This window comes from Anolis sagrei, chromosome 4 (genome assembly GCF_037176765.1).
Source record: "Anolis sagrei isolate rAnoSag1 chromosome 4, rAnoSag1.mat, whole genome shotgun sequence".
Lineage (NCBI taxonomy): Eukaryota > Metazoa > Chordata > Lepidosauria > Squamata > Dactyloidae > Anolis > Anolis sagrei.
The window spans coordinates 184,047,758-184,068,945 of record NC_090024.1 but is presented as its reverse complement, the minus strand read 5'-3'; the positions used below and the strand labels follow the sequence as shown (position 1 = coordinate 184,068,945).

Sequence of the window (21,188 nt, the reverse complement as noted above, 5' to 3'; positions counted from 1 at the left end):
ACTCTTTCTTTTGGGATATACAAGTGCCCAAATTATGAACAGAGCCGCTTAAACTTTCAGAAATCCCCAGGTAGGGCACATCACCTGCTGCAGAGATCAGGCACCTCCAATACTAATAGATTTTACCTGGCATAAGATATTGTAGTCCATTTGTAGTTGCAGCTGAAGAAAGGAGCTGCAAACTTTGAAACTTCACATCAGATAGCTAATGGTGTTGCAAGACCAACTTTTTTTGGTATTGATTTTAGTAAGATTGGCAGCTCAGTTTTCTGCAGTCAGTACAAAAGCTGTAGTGCCATTCTGTGCTGTGCAAGTGAGATGGAGTAATGTAGAGTTTTGCTTCATTTTTGGTCATACAGTAGAGTCTCACTTATCCAACATAAATGGGCCAGCAGAACGTTGGATAAGTAAAAATGTTGGATAATAAGGAGGGATTAAGAAAAGCATATTAAACGTCTAATTACATTATGATTTTACAAATTAAGCACCAAAACATCATGCATTACAACAAATTGACAGAAAAAGCAGTTCAATACACAGTAATGGTATGTAACAATTACTGTATTTACAAATTTAGCACCAAAACATCACAATGTATTCAAACAGCTGTGGATCTAGGCAGGAGCCAGACTGTGTTAGATAACACAGAACGTTGGATGAGCGAAGGTTGGATCAGCGAGACTCCACTGTATTAATTAAAAATTCCCTTTTCAAAGTATATTTTGCAGGGACAGTATTACACTGACTTCAAGGGACCCAGGAGTAATTATTACCCCCACAGCCTGTTGTCTTCATTATCTTTTGCTCTTTAAACCATCAGAGCTGTTCTGTCAATTGATGATTGATTGACTGATTAAATTGCATTTTGTATCTCTATTATATGAAACTCACATTGGAACAAGTAGTCTAAACACAGAAAAAGGATTTTCATTATTTGTCCAGTATTAAAACAGTTGTAGGAATGGAGTTTGTTAAAAAGTTAATGTTAAATGTATATGTTTCACTTTCACTAATAGCATTTGCCAAAACTCACTAGATCCTTCCAAAGTTGGGAAGCATTTGGAACCTGCCAGATGCCCAAGTATTCAATCATTGCAAGAATGGGGAAATGTTATCTTCACTGGATATCTCTCCCCACCCACTGCCACCCCTACCAAATATTCATAAACCTCAAGAAAAGCCTTAGAAACATTTCTTTCTATAGCATCTACTCTTTTAAACAGGTATAGGTCCATGCATGCTTTCAGTATTAAGAGGACTGGTATTACCTGGCACTATTGTAAACTGGACATGCCCTACATTACTCCTGTATTTAATGGCAGTCCACATGTATTATCACGAGGAATGCAGTAAAGGGTGGTAAAATCAAGCTTTACAGAGGCCACTGTTCTGTGATTTCTGTCATTCCTCACCACTGACTATGCAAACCGTGGCTTTTTGTGTGTGTGTCAGGAGCAACTTGATAAACTGCAAGTCACTTCTCGTGGGAGACAATTGGCTGTCAGCAAAGATGTTGCCCAGGGGATGCCCAGAAATTTGACCATCCTGTAGGAGGCTTCTCTCATGTCCCTGCATGAGAAGCTGGAGCTGACAGACAGGAGCTCACCCCACTTCCCGGTTTTGAACCACTGACCTTTCAGTCAGCAGCCCTGCCAGCACATGGATTTAACCTATTGCGCATCTGGGGGCTCCAAACTGTGGCTGATAGGAGTTAAGTCTACCTATCTCAAAGCCCAGCACTTTTGATAGGATCATAAGAGTTGGAAGAGACCACAAATGTCATCCAGTACAACCCCTGCCATGCAGGAAAAGCACAATCAAAGCACTCCCAACAGATGGTGATCCAGCCTCTGTTTAAAAGCCTCTAAAGAAGGAGCCTCCACCTCACTCTGAGGCAAAGATTCCTCTGTTGAACAGCTCTCACAGTTAGGATGTCCTTCATAATGTTCTGGTGGAATCTCATTTCTTGTAATTTGTACCTATTGCTCTGAGTGCTAGTCTCCAGGGCAGCAAAAATCAAGCTGGCTCCCTCTTCCTTAAGACATCATTTTAATATTTTCCCTGAAGGTATTGTCACTGCTGGTTTTCTTGTACTTTTCATCTAGTTACAGGCAAAGGCAGTTTCATTTCTTTACTTTATTTTTTTTTTAAATGAGAAATTCATAATCTATTTTGGTCATTGATTCATTTTGTTATTTCTATCTGGATGAGTTCCAGGTTGCCAATTCATGCACATTTCATATTTCAGAATCATATAAAGCCAAACATTTTACAGATGAGTTCCTAAAATAAAATTTAGCATAGGCGTAGCCCACTTCTTCCTTTGAGACTTCCAAATGTTAATACCTGGATGTGGACCACTCCATTTCTAACGAAGTATGATCAGAATGATTTTCCTCACTAAAAGTACTCAGCATTATAATAACTGCATATATTGCACAATTGGGTCAAGGATGAGTATGCATGACAGAAAGTCTAGCTCCTGGTATGTTGAGGTCACTGCATCTGGGGAAGTCTATGACCTCTTAGGCACCTGGTCAATCACGGTCAACATCCCCATGTCTCAACAGTGTAGGCAGAGGATGATGGTTGGTTATTACATCTGGTTCTTCATTTTGGTTGGCTCATTTCCTGTTGAAGTGTGAACTAATGATGAAAAACCACCTTTGAGAATGGTTTGGTAACATCTGTGTCAATTAATTCACCCACCCCTTTTAGTTTGAACATGAAAGCAGTTATCTAAGGTGCCATCTTTATCTTGGCAACAGAGTTCAGCACTTTGGGTGCCCCCTTTGAAGTTCTGACTAAAATCCAGACCTAATTTACAGTTTTATTGACAAAGAATGCTCAATACTAAAATCCTAATGGCTAATGGTCTCTCATGATTCCAGAGGGATTGGGGACACATTTCAGTTGGTATGGCTGGCATTCCTGTAGAAGTCTTTGCATACAAGAAGGCACATATGGCGTGAGTGATTGATATGCCTCCCAAGAATCCTCACAGTGGTTCTCAACCCAGATGTTTATGGCCTTCAACTCCCAGAAATCCTAACAGCTGGTAAACTAGCTGAGATTTCTGGGAGTTGTAGGCCAAAAACATCTGGGGACCCCAGGTTGAGAACCACTGCAATGCAAGCATGGACAAACCCAGGGCCTTGGACTCTTTTCCCAGGCCCTCCTCTCTCCTACCATCTTATCCTTCTTTCCTTCCATCTTTCCTTTCTCCTTCTCTTACACCCTTTCAGCCTTCCTTCTCTCTTTCATTTCTCCTTCTCTTCCACCCATTCGTCTTGCCTTCCTTCCCTTTTGTCTTTCCTTCCTTCTCTCTTTCCTTCCTGCTTTTCCCCTCCCCTCCCCTCTCTTCCTTTCTTTTTTCTCCTTCAATCCTTGCCTTCCACCCTTCCCTCCCCCTCTCCCCCTCTCTCCTTCCTTATTTTCCTTTTGTCTTTCTTTCTTTCTTTCTCTCTCTCTAAAGACTGCTCAAACTTCCGTAGTGGCCCTTATTTCTCATGCCAGTAAGGTAATGCTCAAGATCCTGCAAGGAAGACTCGAGCCAGGCATGTAGCCGGGGGGGGGGGGGGGGAACCTTTGGGGGCTTCAGCCCCCCCCCCCCCGAAATTCTCATGGTGGTCTGCGAAAAGGCCTTACTGGTACATTATAAACTGTTATGTTTATTCATATCATGATCTGATCACCATGCTCAATATATCTCATATGCATGGGGGTATTGGGGTAACAATACAAAAGGTTTCCTAGGGTAGACCCTCTTTAACTCAGACTCAGCCCCCCCCCCCCCCCCCGAATCAAAATCCTGGCTATGGGCCTGACTCCAGCAATACATGGAGCGAGAGTTGCCAGATGTTCAAGCTGGGTTTAGAAAAGGTAGAGGAACGAGAGACAAAATTGCCAACATCCACTGGATAATGGAGAAAGGCAGGGAGTTTCAGAAAAACATCTATTTCTGTTGTATTGACTATTCTAAAGCCTTTGACTGTGTGGATCATAATAAATTGTGGCAAGTTCTTGGTGGTATGGGCATACCAAGCCACCTTGTCTCTCTCCTGAGGAATCTGTATAAGGACCAAGTAGCAACAGTAAGAACTGACCATGGAACAACAGACTGGTTCAAGATTGGGAAAGGTGTACGGCAAGGTTGTTTACTCTCACCCAACCTATTCAGCTTGTATGCAGAATGTGTGGGGCTTGAGGAATGCAAGGCTGGGGTAAAACATTGCTGGAAAAAACATTAACAACCTTAGATATGATACCACTTTAATGGCCGAAAGCGAGGAGGAGCTGAGGAGCCTTCTAATGAAGGTGAAAGAAGAAAGCCCAAAAGCTGGGTTGCAGCTAAACATTAAAAAACCCAAGATTTTGGCAACAAGAATAATTGATAACTGAGAAAAAGAGGGAGAAAATGTGGAGGTGACAGACTTTGTATTTCTAGGTGCAAAGATTACTGTAGATGCAGACTGCAGCCAGAAAATCAGGAGACGCTTACTTCTTGGGAGGAGAGCAATGTCCAATCTCGATAAAATAGTGAAGAGTAGAGACATCACACTGGCAATGAAGATCTGCATAGTTAAAGCAATGGTATTCCCCACAGTCACCTACGGATGTGAGAGCTGGACCATAGGGAAGGCTAAGCGAAGGAAGATAGATGCTTTTGAACTGTGGTGTTGGAGGAAAGTTGTGAGAGTGCCTTGGACCACGAAAAGATCCAACCAGTCCATACTTCAGGAAACAAAGCCCGACTGCTCATTGGAGGGAAGGATAATAGAGGCAAAGATGAAGTACTGTGGCCACAAAATGAGAAGAAAGGAAAGCTTAGAGGAGACAATTATGCTGAGGAAAATGGAAGAAAAAGGAAGAGGAGCTGACCAAGGGCAAGATGAATAGATGGCATCCTTGAAGTGACTGGATTGACCTTGAAGGAGCAGGGGGTGGTGGCCAACAGGGAGCTCTGGCGTGGGCTGTTCCATGAGGTCACGAAGAGTCGGAAACGACTGAACGAATGAACAACAATTCTTTCCTTTATTGTGACGGCGCGAGTGGCGCCACCTATGTATAAAACTGTTAATTGTAAGATGTAAACTGTTGTATCATGTTTAATCCTGCCCTTTTTGCCATGTGTTTGTATATTTGTATGCATTGGTTACTTGTAGCTGTCAATCAGCACTGTTTGGCTCCACCTCTTCCTGCAAGAGGGGAGAACTTCCTCTTTCTTTCCATTCTACTAAGAGAGTTTCTGCAACATGGACGTGAGTAACAGACTTCATCTTTATGGGACCCTGTAAAGTTACTTCTTAGCATCAATTCTAAGGTTTTACCCCTGGGACTCATGCTGTATGTTCAGATCATCCTGGACGACTACTGAGGAGACCCAGGCGCCTTCAAGCCAGTTCTTTTGGCATTAGAGGAAGATCCTGCATCTTCAAAATAGGCCATTTGAACTGGGGCTGCGATTTTGCTCCGACATCGCCAGCCATTGAGGAAGAGGAAACCTGGTGAGGCTTCTCAGCTTCTAAACCCTTGAACTCAGTTTATTGCATTGAAGAAATGACTTTGTGACAAATAAAACTTGTTTTGAGTTATTTACATCGTTTTGGGTTCTTGGGAGTTCCAGTTTCCTAAAGGAGGGCAAGAAGCAATCCCCTGGGGGAAAGATGTCACGTCCATCCCTCCTTTGTTGAGAGTAATAGCCCCAGGCGCGACGGCACACTGCTAAGAAGAGCCTTCTTTTCCAGAAGTGCAAAAGGGAAAAGAAGGAGCCAAAGGGTCTTATTTTTGCCAAGCTTATAGTTTTCTAAAGAAAAAATAGAATCAAAAGGAAGCCTGCCTTTGTCTTCAGAGGGGAAGCCCAGCTTTGCAAAGTGGATACATTTCCCTGGGGTTCCCGCCTTTTTTGCTTCTCAAGCAAGTCACAGCAATTGCAAAGCAACCAGCTTTTACACCAGCCTCTGCAGCTCCTTGCAAGCTTCTACAGAAGTGGGTGAATTGTAACAACCTGCCTTTGCAGCTGCAGCAAACAAACCTGCAAAGCTACTGTTATTTCTGCACAGCCTCCAGCTCTCTGCAGGATTGATACTTTTGCAGGGTTTCTTCAGCCATCGTCTGCAAGCTACTGTTTCTTCTAAAGATTCCCGCCCTTTTTCAGAAGCAAGGCTTCTACAGTAATTGCAACATCCAGCCAGAAGCAAGCAAGCCTTTGCAAAGTCTCCAGCCTTCTGCACTTCCCGCCTTTTTTGCAGAGCCAGCCTTCAGCCCTCCAGGGTTGAGGGGTGGGAGGAGCCAGCCTTCACTTGAGGTCGGCCCAGCAACAGTTCCTGAGAGCCTTCAATAGGCTAAACAAAGCAAGGTTTACCTTTTAAAGAAAGCAACTATTGTAATTGTCTTTTCAAGAATCGCATTGCCTTTTGTGTGCTTTTTTCATTGTATGCTTAAATTGTATTGCATTTGTACTGTTTAAAGTGTGGGTTAAGTTTCCTTTGAATTTTGCATTATGGCAAGTCAAAACTTTGAGGTCCCACAAGTTAGAGTCAAATCCCCCCACCCTGTCAGAGAAAGGCATCCCACAGAGAAGGCCATGTTCAGTTTTTTGCAGCAGGAAAGCCAACTTACACAAAGGTTTAAAAGGGCTTGGCGAAACTTACCCACTTTATATGAGTCAATTAAGGCTTCTCTTTGCCCAAAGGAAAAAGAAGTTCTTAAACAAGAATTTTTGAAGGCCTTCCATGATGGAAGTGCTATTGCAGAGGAAATAATTTATGTACTGAACAAAATTAATACCCCAGAGTCTTTGGATAGAGCTAAAGAAATTTCTTTTACCCTACAGGAAGAGAGGAGGCGCTACAGCGCGGTTCTATTTGAACCAGAGCCTAGTTCTTTATCCAAAGGTGCAGAGGAAAGGGTTCAAGGCTCCCCATGTGTAAGCCTTAGATCCAGTCTGCTTAAGCGTTCCTCTAAGGCTGCCAGCATTAAATCCAAACATTCATCTAGGCATAGCAGTTCGTCCCAATCTGCACATTCATTTATTAGTACATCTTCCAAAGCAGCCTATTATAGCAGAGAGGCTATTCGTTTAGAAATTAGGAAGGAGGTTTTGGAAGCAGAGGCGTCTGCGGAGATGGCTAAGCAAGGCCTGGCCTTTGATGAGGAGGAGCTCCTCCTTCAACAGGCTAAGGCCCAGCAGGAACTGCTTTTGGCACAGACGAGAGCCCAACAGGAAGCTGAGTTAGCACAGGCTAAAGCCCAAAAGGAAGCTGAGTTAGCACAGGCTAAGGCCCAGAGAGAAATTGAGTTTGCAGTGGCAAAGGCCAAGCAGGATACGCTACAGCGGGACCTAGATCTACTCCAAGCAAAAAGGGACACAGCTCAAAAGATAGCCAGGGCCAACGTTTTAGCCAAAGCTCTATCACAGGAGCTAACTCAAGAAAACCTTAGCCTCCTGCCAACACAAGAGTCTATTGCAAAGGTTTCAGCACACCTGCAACTGGAACCACCTGTAGTGCAGAGTCATGTCTCCTTTGACCATCCTGAAGATCACTCACCTGTTCCAGTGTTTGCTTCTTCAAAGCCAGCCAGTTTCCCCAAAGTTCAACAAAGCACGGCCGGGAGGGTGCCATCGTCTCTGTCAGAGTCCATCCCTGCAATTAAGCCTCAAAAATACCACCTGTCTGCGTGGGAATCAAAGAATGACATCTTTCAGCAGGATCCAGATGTTCCCTCAGATTGGCAGGGCATGGCCAGGAGTGAACCACCACATCCATCCCTACATGCCAAGCCAGCTGTCCCTAGCAGGACGAAAGCTTCAGAGGTCCTGCCTGCCAGCAATCTTCTGAACCCAGCATCTCCTACCATTGTGACGAGACGTGTTCAACCAAAGAACATTGACTTTGTCACACCACAGCAGACTCCTCAGATGTACCCCTACACACCGGATTCACAATTGGGATCCCTCCTGCGGAATCCAAGAAGAGACATCAGAGACAAAGGGGTCCAGAAATTCACTGACCGGCCAGAAGACTACCTTCTGTGGAAAATTACCTTCAAGAGGGCCATCCGAGATTTCAAGCTAGAAGCTGACGAAGAATTGTCCCTTCTTATGGCGTGGCTTGGACCCAGCTCAGCCGAGCAAATAAAGAGACTTTATGCTGCTCATGTGGCAGACCCTCAAAGAGCATTGTCCACAGCGTGGTATCGTTTGGACCAGCGCTATGGTGCGAGCACCGAAATAGAGGCATCTCTCATGGATCGACTCAACAAATTCCCGTCGCTAAAAATGAAAGATTGTAAACAGCTTTGGGACTTCAGTGATCTTTTGTTAGAGCTATCTTCAGCCAAAGGAAATCCAGAGCTGCCAGGATTGGCATGTCTGGACCAGCACTCGTCGCAAAGTCCCATTCTCTGCAAACTCCCCTTTCCCCTTCGAGAAGCTTGGGGGAAAGAGGTGTTCAAATACAAGGAGGCAAATGCAAATATATACCCGCCCTTCAACTTTTTAGTGGATTTTGTTACCAAAGCAGCTCGTGAGAGGAATGACCCTCAAACAGGTCTTCCTGCTTTGTACCAAGGCCTAAAGCCTGAAAAGACCTCCAAAGAAGACAAAGTGCAGGGCAAAGAACTTAAAAGGAATTTGAGTGTCAAGATGACGGACACTACTCCTCCAGCTTCTGCTCAACCAGTCAGCAACAACAGCATCACCTGTCCCATTCATCAACGGCCACACAGCCTAGCTGAATGTAGAGAGTTCGCGAAGAAGCCCTACAAAGAACGGCTCCAAATAGTCCAAAAGGCCAAGGTGTGCTATAGATGTTGCGGCTCCATTATTCACTTCTCCAAAGACTGCAAGGAGAAGGTGAAATGTCAACACTGTAATAGCCTTAAGCATTGCTCTGCAATGCACAACTTCGACTCTACTCAATTCAAAGCAAAATCAAAGTCTTCTGTCAAAGAAGAAACTAAAGATGATCAAAGGCCTGCAGAACCTCAGGTAGCTCTCAAGGCTCCTGCTGTTGCCTGCACCAAGCTATGCCAAAATAGCAACAAGCCCAGGATTTGCCACCCAATCTGCCTGGCAGAGGTGTATCCAGACAAGCAGCCGTGGAACAGAAAAAAGGTCTACGTCGCCTTGGACGCCCAAAGTGATGCTTCTCTTGCAACCCCAGAGTTCTTCGACATGTTCGACCTTCACAGCAAGACAGTGGAGTACACCATATCCACTTGTTCAGGAAAGAATAAAATGTATGGCAGAGTTGCGACAAAGTTCAAAATTTCGCCTTTTGGACAAAAGGCCAGTTATGAACTTCCTGACCTTATAGAATGCAGCCTGATCCCCAGAAACAAAGAACAAATAGCCACAAAGGAGGTGGTACAAGCCCATCCTCATCTCAAAGGCATCCAAGATCTAATTCCAGCTTTAGACTTGGAAACAGACATCGTCATGCTTATCGGCGCAGACTGTCCCATGCTGTTCCGTGTTAGCAACCAGATTGAAGGTCCTAAGGGATCCCCCATAGCTCAGCAGTTGCCTTTAGGATGGACGGTGTTAGGTCCGGTTTGCCTGAACAAGATGTTCCAGCCTGTCACAAAAAGGCCTTCACTGATGCAAGGATGTGCCAGCCACATTTCGGTTTGTTGCCAGGGAGTAATGCCTGATTACTCTTCCATCTTCGAAGTCACAGAGAGAGATGAGCAAACAGCCTTCTCTAAAGATGAACAGAAGTTCCTTGAGATGATGAACAACCAAGTCACTCAAGAACCTCAAGGTAATTGGATTGCGCCTCTACCTTTCAAGCCAAAAAGACCGTCTCTACCCAACAACAGAGATGTTGCCCTTCATCGTCTTCTGTCCTTAAAAAGAAGGATGTTAAAGGATCCCAAGGTGAAAACCCAGATCACCCAGTTTGTGGAAGACCTCTTCAGCAATAACTACGCTGAGCCAGCCAGTGCATGTGCGGAGGGAGAAGAGCAGTGGTTCCTGCCGTACCACAAAGTGACACATCCTCAGAAACCCGACAAAGTCCGCATTGTTTTTGATGCTAGTGCTGAATGTCAAGGCAAAGCTTTAAACCATGTTCTTCTTAAAGGCCCCGACTTGCTTAACAGCCTGCTTGGAGTTCTTTTAAGGTTCAGAGAAAAGAAGTATGCAGTAATAGCCGACATACACAAAATGTTTTATGCATTTTTAGTTTGCCCAGAACATCGAAAGTTCTTGAAGTTTTTATGGTTTAGAGATACTGAATCCCTCTCTGACGTGACCGAATACCAGATGAAGGTTCACGTGTTTGGTAACACTCCGTCTCCGGCAGTTGCCAATTATTGTTTAAAAAAGACTGCAGACAAATTTGGCCATTTGTTTAGCCAATCAACATCAGTGATTGTCAACCAGAACTTTTACGTCGATGATCTTCTTGCGTCCTTTGATTCTGCGCAACAAGCTTCAAAGACAGTTAAAGAAATTCAAGAAATGCTGAGCAAGGCCAACATCCGTCTTCACAAGATAAATTCAAATAGTCCAGAGATACTTCAGGCCTTCCCACCAGAAGACTTGGTGGAAAAGGATGCATCAAAGTTGTTTCAAGACTTGAACGCTCAAACCAGTCTAGGTTTGTTATGGAACGTAACTACAGACTGTTTTACTTTCAGAGGCCCCGTTAAGACCATCAGATCTGACCGTGGTACCAACTTCATAGGCGCTACCAAAGAGCTCAATTGTTTGGCCCTATTTGAAAGGGATGAAACCATCCATGATTTCGCAAACCAAGAGCAAATAGTTTGGATGTTCAATGTCCCTCACGCATCCCACATGGGCGGTGCCTGGGAGAGGATGATAGGTATTTGCAGGAGGATACTCAGCTCCATCCTAACAGAGCACAAGCATCTCACACACGAAATGCTTGTCACATTCATGGCTGAAATTTCAGCCATTATTAACAACAGACCACTCGCCCCGCTTACCAGTGACCCAGACAATCCACAGTTGTTAACTCCAGCTTTAATTTTGACTCAAAAGGTTCTGGGTTGGAATGATATCATGTTGCCTGTTGCAGAGGGGTCATATAAAGCCCAATGGAAACGCGTCCAATCCCTGGCTAACCAATTTTGGAAGCGTTGGAAGTCAGAATACTTGAGTTTACTACAGAAAAGAAAGATTTGGCAACATGAAACTGTCAATGTGAAGGTTGGAGATTTGGTGTTACTTAAACAAAAGGATGCTCCTAGACATCAATGGGCCAAGGGTATTGTGTCTAAAGTATATCCTAGCTCTGACAATAGAGTGCGCAAGGCCCAAGTTAAGGTCGTTTCAAATGAAAGGGTTTCCTTATTTGACAGGCCTACTAGCGATATGGTTGTGTTATTTTCTCAAGACCTACAGTCTTAGAGTTATAAAAGTTAAAGGTGTTTAACTTCATTTTTGTTTAGATTTTCGAAAGTCCGAAAATCTAGGCCGGGAGTGTGACGGCGCGAGTGGCGCCACCTATGTATAAAACTGTTAATTGTAAGATGTAAACTGTTGTATCATGTTTAATCCTGCCCTTTTTTGCCATGTGTTTGTATATTTGTATGCATTGGTTACTTGTAGCTGTCAATCAGCACTGTTTGGCTCCACCTCTTCCTGCAAGAGGGGAGAACTTCCTCTTTCTTTTCATTCTACTAAGAGAGTTTCTGCAACATGGACGTGAGTAACAGACTTCATCTTTATGGGACCCTGTAAAGTTACTTCTTAGCATCAATTCTAAGGTTTTACCCCTGGGACTCATGCTGTATGTTCAGATCATCCTGGACGACTACTGAGGAGACCCAGGCGCCTTCAAGCCAGTTCTTTTGGCATTAGAGGAAGATCCTGCATCTTCAAAATAGGCCATTTGAACTGGGGCTGCGATTTTGCTCCGGCATCGCCAGCCATTGAGGAAGAGGAAACCTGGTGAGGCTTCTCAGCTTCTAAACCCTTGAACTCAGTTTATTGCATTGAAGAAATGACTTTGTGACAAATAAAACTTGTTTTGAGTTATTTACATCGTTTTGGGTTCTTGGGAGTTCCAGTTTCCTAAAGGAGGGCAAGAAGCAATCCCCTGGGGGAAAGATGTCACGTCCATCCCTCCTTTGTTGAGAGTAATAGCCCCAGGCGCGACGGCACATTTATCCTTCTCTTCTTTCCATCATCCCTTCCTTCCTTCCTTCCTTCCTTCCTTCCTTCCTTCCTTCCTTCCTTCCTTCTCCATCCCTTCTTTCCCTCCATCCTTTCCTTTCACTGTTCATCCTTTCTTCCCTTTTGTCTTTCCCTCCTTCCTTCTTTTCTCCATCCTTTCCTCTCTCTCTCTTTCTCCTTCCATCATTCCCTTCCTCCCTTTCGTCCTTCCTTCCTTCCTTCCATCATCAGGCAGCCAGTCCTCTTAGCAGGGAGTGCTAGCATGCAGCCCTCAAGTTAGAAAGTTTGCCTATCCCTGCTTTAGTGTCTCTTTAATAAACAGCTGTCTTTTGAGCATACCAAGGTTGGCTCTTTAGCACACAGCTGACAAAGCAGTCTGGGAAATGTCTGGAGCACAAGTGAAACATATATTGTACAGATCTAACTGGAGAATATTTTTCAATTGTTTTCTCACTTTTGTGAAATACTTCTTTAGCTAAACATTGGTCTTAATATTTTGTTACCTGCCTTGGGTCCCTCCCTGAGAGAAATGCAGGGTTTAAATTGAACAAATAAAAATAAATAAGTACACCTGACTTGTAGTAACAGCTGCTCTTGAGATTATGCTTAGTCAGAGCTCCCAAGGTACATGAATTATTTTATTAGTTCATCTTTCCCCGCATCTTAATTTCTTCTCCTCCCACCTTTTTTTTCTTTTCCTGCTATCACATCATCAACTCAGCTGACTATGAGACATAACAATTCAGAGCAAGAGAGCCCGCCTCTGCCACCGGGAACCACCAGAACACCCCCTTGTGTTGGCCCCTCTCACCAGCATCTCTCCCACAATGGAAATGAAGGTGATAACAGCCAGCCTTTTCCTATTACCATTGTTGTACCATTTCAGAAATGGCTGTTTCTGGCTGAGAAACAGGCTTGGGAATTTCCCGTAGACCTGTTTACTTGTGTTGTGCATCCAACCATAATAAAGTCTTCATTCTGTGCTGGGTTTTCTACTTGTAGAAGATTATTGAAGCAGGAGCAGGGGGATACCTAGAAAATCTGTATTTAGCTCAAATAAAAAAAACCAGAATTAAATAGGAATGACCCAACCTTGAACAATTGTCCAGAGGTAGGAAACAAGAATCCTATTAATATCTTTACAAAGAGAATCTGCACTTCACAGAGACTTGTACACATTATATAGTACTCCCAACTACAGCTATATGAAGGCATTACTAGAAGCATACACACAGGCAACTGCAGCAGGGCTGGGTATCAATTTTCTTCTCCCAACACTTCAAGGTCTACATAAATTAGCAAAGTGTCCACCCAGACCAAAAAGAAATAGATGGAACTCCATCTATGTTTGTTTAATTCACATTTTAAAAGATGTTAAATAGTACCAGGAGGCTTTGCAAGCTCCTTTGATGTCACTTTGGAGGCTTCCAAGAGAGGCAATACATTCCTCTTCCCCCTTTATGAATGAAAACATGTGGCTTGAAAATCTGAAGGATATCAAATTAACAGCTCGATGGCTATGGGTGGCCCTAGGGTCATATTCCCCTTTCCCAGGGCCCTTCTACACAGCTCTATATCCCAGAATATCAAGGCAGAAAATAGCACAATATAATATGGTATTTTCTGATAATGTGGGATTTTCTGCCTTGATATTCTGGGATATAGGGCTGTGTGGAAGGGCCCCAGTTTCAATGGGTCATTTCTTACCAGCTGAAATGATCTACACTGGCATATAAGTTGACAGCTAGTATTATTATTTGGGTTTTGCAAAACTGCATCCTCTGCAGCCAAATATGCCATTGTCCATTTACTTTTCTCCTATATTCAGTGGAGGCACACTACTCTTACAGCTAAGGAACAATCTGAATAGAAGTGTTAATGTTATGAAAAGTAGACTGTATCTTCCAACGTCCCTTGTTTCCAATATTCTAAGACATGCTGACCCTTTTGTTTCATCACTTTTTCTGTTTGTCTTCTTGTCATTGCTGATTGACTGCAACCCTAAAGTGAACCTACCACAGTGCCTTCTAAGCAAGATTTGTTCAGAAAATGTTTGCCATTGCCTTTCTCTGAGACTGAGTGTCATTCATGAAGGTCACACCCAGTGGATAGCTGGATGCTGGAAGTCAGGCTATCAGCAAACGAGAGTCCAAAAGTGGCAGACTAAAATCCAGAACCTCAGTCCATGACTGATACTGGATGAGAGACTCCCCCCCCCCCCCCCCCCCCGGGCACACAGAAGCCTGAGTGACTTGGAAGTCACTGAACAGACTGTGCTTTGGCACCATAAGATGCAGAGCCAATCTTAAGAAATGGGGCTACAAAATGGAGTCCACAACATATGAGTGTGGAGAAGAGCAAACCACAAACAACTTACCACAATTTAGTTTGAGCCCACAATGGAGGACCTTCTTCCAGTGACACCAGAGGCACTCCAAGTGGCCAGCTTCTGGTCAAAGGACATTTAGTATAATACCAAGTTGCGTTTTAAATACATTATAACTGTATCCTCAATTCACTTCTGACACAATAAATAAATACCCAGTGGATTCTCATGAGTGAACGAAGATTCAACCTCTGCCCCTGTTTCTTATCCCAAACTACCACATGCTATTGGCTTCCACTTGTTTTATTACATCTGTTGGCATACATAAAGCTGACATGGGGCTTTATTCCATCTTGAACATCATCGAAAAATCCTATGTCAAATTGGACTGACCCATGAGAAGATGTTTAATGAATGTGCTATATAAAGAACACATGGGAGAAGTTGCTAGGAGTGGCTAAGTAGGAATTGGGACAATCAATGGCTACTACTTATAAAGTAGTAATCATATGTATTTTGTATTTCTAGGCATGAAGATTACTGCAGAGGCAGACTGTAGCCAGGAAATCAGAAGATGTTTACTTCTGCTGAGGAGAGCAATGACCAATCTTGATAAAATAGTGAAGACTAGAGACATCACACTGGCAATGAAGATCCACATCATTAAAGCAATAGTATTCCCCGTGGTAACCTATGAATGTGAGAGCTGGACCATAAGGAAGGCTGAGCGAAGGAACATATACGCTTTTGAACTGTGGTTTTGGAGGAAAATTCTGAGAGTGCCTTGGACCGCAAGAAGATCCAACCAATCCATACTCCAGGAAATAATGCCCAACCATTCACTGAAAGGAAGGATATTAGAGGCAAAGTTGAAATACTTTGGCCACACAATGAGAAGACAGGAAAGCTTGGAGAAGAGAATGATGGGGAAAATGGAAGGAAAAAGAAAGCGATGTTATCCTTGAAATGACTGGCTTGACCTTAAAAGAGCTGGGGGTGGCTACTGGCCGACAGGGAGCTTTGGCGTGGACTGGCCCAAAAGGTCATGAAGAGTTGGAAATGACTGAATGAATAAACAACAAATTGTATATAATAATCACCAGTATATGAAGCAATAGCTCTCTTGCTGGTAGCTGCTAGAGAACTTGAGTGAGAATGTGTTATTTCATACCTGTCTGGTTTTAGAACTTCTCTGAAAAATATGGCTGATCAGCAGGAGAACGGAATGCTGGTCCTTCTATGGGCCCTTCTGCACAGCCATATAACCCAGCATATCAAGGCAGGAAATCCCACATTATCTGAGTGTGGACTCAGATAACCCAGTTCACAGCAAATATTGTGGGATTTTCTGCCTTGAGATTCTGGGATATAGGGCTGTGTGGAAGGGCTCTATGATAACCCAGTTCAAAGCAGATATTGTGGGATTTTCTGCCTTGATATTCTGGGTTATATGGCTGTGTGGAAGGCCTATGCCTGTCTCTTCGGGGATTGTGTTGAATTCATGTGATGAATTTATAATACACTGTACTATAGGAGGAGAATGAGATAGCAACTAAAAGCACCATTCTTTGAGACCTACAGAAAGCTCTTAGGCAAAATAAAAGCATGCAAGCAAGTAGGAAATGTGTGAAATAGGCTTAAAGGCATATGTTCTTGAAAGCTTAAGGTAAAGGTAAAGGTAGTCCCCTGACACTAAGTCCAGTCATGTCTGACTCTGGGGTGTGGTGCTCATCTCCATTTCTAAGCCGAAGAGCCAGCGTTGTCCGTAGACACCTCCAAGGTCATGTGGCCGGCATGACTGCATGGAGCGCCGTTACCTTCCCGCTGGAGCGGTACCTATTGATCTACTCACATTTGCATGTTTTCGAACTGCTAGGTTGGCAGAAGCTAGGGCTGACAGCGGAAGCTCACGCCGCTCCCCGGAATCGAACCTGCGACCTTTCGATCAACAAGCTCAGCGGCTCAGTGCTTTAATCCACTGCGCCACCGGGGGCTCCTTCTTGAAAGCTTAGAAAGGTCCATTCCGGTTCGTACTTGGATGGGAGATGGCCAATGAATACCAGGTTCTGTAGATCACCGCTTCTTAAACTGTGGGCCCTGACCCCATATGAGGTCCCCTTAGCTAAATGTTGGAGTCACGAAAAATTTGGCAACAGTAAAAGATTCCTGAACCCCACCAGTTTATTCAAATCTGTTATCAACAACATGCAATGTTTACAATGGGCTCTAATGAAAATGCTTCCGCTGTACTCCACAAAAGGGAAAATCAGCCTGTGTAGCAAGACCTGTGTAGCAAGCGATTTATCAGTAAATGTTTGCTTTTTAAGCCAACTTAAATACCTATATACCAAGGTTCACGTAAAAAATTATCAGATAGAAAGAAGATCACGAGTGGAAAAGGTTTAAGAAGCCTTACTGTAGGTTATTTTTCCAAAGAAGGAACTAGCAAAACCACACTTCAGTATTTCTTACCTAAGAAAGCTTTATGAAATCCACAGGGTCACCATAAAATAAGAGGTAACTTGAAGTCTCAAATACATACAATAATTTAGGAGCCCACAGTGGCACAATGGGTTAAACCCTTGTGCCTGTAGGACTGCTGACCAAAAGGTCTGAGGTTCGAATTGGGGAGTGGGGTGAGCTCCCATATATCAGCTCCAGCTTCCCATGCAAGGACATGAGAGAAGCCTCCCACAGTATGGTGAAACATCTGGGCATCCCCTGGGCAACGTCCTTGCAGAGGGCCAATTCTCTCACACCAGAAGCGACTTGCAGTTTGTCAAGTCCTTCCTGACACACACACACACACACACACACACACACAAAATCCAAAAAAATTTCTGGACTTTCCCAAAATATGCAAGCTTGGATGTAAGGCAAGTCATAAAATGGTAAGTCGAATGTGAAACTATTCAGAACTCCACCTATAATAGCCCTAAACGGTTCCGGCCCAAAATACCTTTCGGACCGCATCTCGGCCTATGAGCCCACGAGGACCTTGAGATCGTTTGGGGAGGTCCTTCTCTCGATCCCGCCTGCCTCACAGGCACGTCTGGCGGGGACGAGGGATAGGGCCTTCTCGGTGGTGGCCCCCCGGCTGTGGAACACCCTCCCTGTTGACATCAGGCAGGCGCCCTCCCTTATGTCCTTCCGGAAGAGCCTGAAGACATGGCTATTCGAGAAGGCATTTAACTAAATGCTACAGCAACTGGAAACGACAACGGGAACGGAATGTAGACTACGAGATTGGTAAAGATCCTATGATAAGACGAAGCGGATTTTTTAGTGTAATTAGATGTTAGTGTATTATTGTTATGTTGTTTATAGTGCCATGGTAGTTTATTGTATGATATGTTTGTTTATGTTGTACACCGCCACGAGTCGCCCTAGGGCTGAGAGCGGCGGTTAACAAATGAAGCAAATAAATAAATAAATAAAAATAAATAATAGGGGAAATAAACTTCAGGACAATTCTGTATATTTTTTAACTCAGAAATAAATTCTTCTTCTCTGTGGGTCTCACTCCTAAGAAAACTGATATAGAACTGCAGCCTGACAATGCCTACACAGAACAAAATTGAATTGGCTGGGCACTCACCCATTTTAATCATCCACTATTTTCTCAAGGTTTGAACTTCAGTTCTGCCTAAGGTATTTGCAGAATCCCTACTACACAGTATTGACCGGCTCAAGCTGTGATATTATAACCTCCCGTCAATTTCCAGAGCCATACTGTAACTGTTGAAAAGCATTTTCTCCTAAAGCAGATGTAAATGAAAATGTATATGACTTTCTAAAATACTTTAAACAATGATAATTTCAATAAGAAATCCTTAAATATATTTTAGAATTAAATGAGGTAACAACGGAAGAGCATTGGAGTAGTGACACAGAACATTACAATATTTTGAAATCACTTCCCAATCATCTACAGCAAATAAACAGAAAATGAAGGATGGTGACCTTTAAATATATTATTTGGAATTTACAGAGATTATGTTAGTATTTTTATTTATTTATTTATTTATTTAAAACATTTCTATTCCGCCCTTCTCACCCCGAAGAGGACTCAGGGCGGAGCACAGCATATATACGGCAAACATTCAATGCCGGGACACAAATTCAAATACAATATATAAACATTAAAAAGTAATTTATCATATATTAAAATACCCCATTTAAAACCATCCTAGATATAGATTTAGAAGATATAGATTATAATTATTTAAAGTCATTAATGATTTACAAAAGGATGACATTTTGTTTGCAAAGAGAACCCAGGCCCATTCCAGAGACATGGCCGGCTATACAGACAGTGCTTAAATATTTATTTATTTATTTATTTATTTATTTATTTGCTTCATTTACTAACCGCCGCTCTCAGCCCTAGGGCGACTCGTGGCGGTGTACAACATAAACAAACATATCATACAATAAACTACCATGGCACTATAAACAACATAACAATAATACACTATCATCTAATTACACTAAAAATCCGCTTCGTCTTATCATAGGATCAAACCAATCTCGTAGTCTACATTCCGTTCCAGTTGTCGTTTCCAGTTGCTGTAGCATTTAGTTAAATGCCTTCTCGAATAGCCATGTCTTCAGGCTCTTCCGGAAGGACATAAGGGAGGGCGCCTGCCTGATGTCAACAGGGAGGGTGTTCCACAGCCGGGATAGATAGATATGTGTATAATATATGTTTATATATATATATATATCTGCATATATTTAAAACGGCTACTTCTAAGAGGTCCCTCCGGCCGGGGTCCCAGGAATTTCCCTTCTCGATCCTTCTTCCTTTGCTAAAGCAGAGAGTTACTAAGGGAGGGCAGGCTTCCTAAAAGGGTCTGGGGTCAAATGGAGGTCTTCCTCCCAAAGGAAAGGGCTTCACGGCAGGGTAGAAATGTCCCTCTTTGGAGGGGGCCGGGGGCCTTCAGGGCAGTGCCTTCGCCGGCCTTGTCTTCATACATCATGACCAGCTTCGGGATGGCGGAGCATTTTCCCAGTATGAGTTTGATGAAGTCGATGTAGGCAATGGTGTGTCTGACCTCTCTGGTGATCTAAGCCATCTTCTTCTTCAGCTTCAGGTGGGTCTTCGGGCAGCCCAGCTCCTCCATCATCTGTTTCACCAACATCAGGTCAATTTCACCTTGGTTGTTCAAGTCGAACTCCATGTATTTCTCTTTAAAAACGGCCAGCTTTTTCTCCAAATCCTCTTCATTGCTAAACTTGGGGTCGCAGAGTAATTCCTTGTTGATTTCTTCCAGCCGTTCTCCTTGTGTAGCTTTGAGCTAACCAAAGGCTTTCCCTCCTTGGTGTGCGCGGTTGAGCATCACGGGCAGGTGGTTGCCCCCAGAAGTGCTTCCTTCCTTTCCTCCCAGTTTTCCTCCTTCTCCTTCTCTTCCTTCTTCTTCTTGGGGTTGTCTAGGGTTGTGCACACTGTCCTCCGGCTCTGGCTCTCAATGGTGCCATTCATAAGCAAAGCACCCGCCTCGCTGCCCTCCTTCCTTGGCTGTTTCTCTACACCACTCTTTCCCCCTCAAATTGTTGTTACTATATTCCAAATCTATATAAATAAAAATGTAGTGTTAGTTTGTGGCATTAACATAACTCAAAAACCACTGGACAAATTGACACCAAATTTGGACACAATACACCTATCAGGCCAATGAGTGACCATTACTCACAAAAACACTGAAAAACACAGCAGAAGGGACTTTAAAAGCCAAAAAAGCAAAAAGACAATACAGTGCATGCACAAAAATGACTCCCCCAGCAAACAAAACACACAATAGCATATCCACACTCTCTTCTGGACCAGCATCCCCTAGACCAGGCTCTTTAGAAGAGGAGGATGATCCAAATGCACTGCTTCCAAGATGCAAGCTTTCTTCTCCTTGGATTTCTTTAAAAGCATCCCAATCCCTGCATATTTTCAATTTCCTATTCCTGGACTGCAACTCCCTGTAATCCTCCAGATAGATAGATTAGATAGAGATAGATAGGTAGGTAGGTAGATAGATAGATTGATCAGGAGAACTGCTGGGAGTTGCAGTCCAAGAATAGGTAGAGAAGGAAGAGAGGGCAGAAAGAGGAAGGAAGGGAAGAGACAGACGGAAGGAGAGAAAAAAAAGGAAAGGAAAGAGAGTGAGAAAGAGAGAAGGAGAGAAAGGGGGAGGGAAGATTCGCCACAGCAACACGTGGTGGGTACAGCTAGTGGCCTCTGCTTTCTGTAATATTTAACAATACTGTTCCTTTTACTGTCAGTCTCACATTTTTGAAACAGCACTATCCTTTAACAAGATTCTCCAAATGTATACACAGCTATTGACCAAGGAGATCATCATCATCATCATTACCACCTCATCATTGTCTCCACCTGGTTCCACACCTGACCACTTTCTGCTAAGGAATACTATAGTCAGGGGATGTTCTACAAGAGCAAAAATACGCCTTGCTTTCCCTTGCTAGCTATTTCTGTGAATTCAACTGTATGCTTCTGTATCTCCTTCAAGTTTGCCTATCTAAATTGTCCATGCCTTCCAGTCACCTAGCCACTTAATATCCATCTATTTTGAGGGTGTTACAACCTATTGCTGCAAATTGTTTTGCACTTACTGTGAACCTAAGATGAACATCACAGGGTTTCCTGGAACGGAGAAGGTGTGAATTGCCCAGTGGATTTCCAAGGCCTGTCTACAG

General features: G+C 43.5%; 1 pseudogene; it reads right to left on the bottom strand.

Annotated features, from left to right (window-relative positions):
- Positions 1–19,198: 19,198 nt before the first annotated feature.
- Positions 19,199–20,090, bottom strand: LOC132772670 (allograft inflammatory factor 1-like pseudogene; annotated as a pseudogene).
- Positions 20,091–21,188: the final 1,098 nt, after the last annotated feature.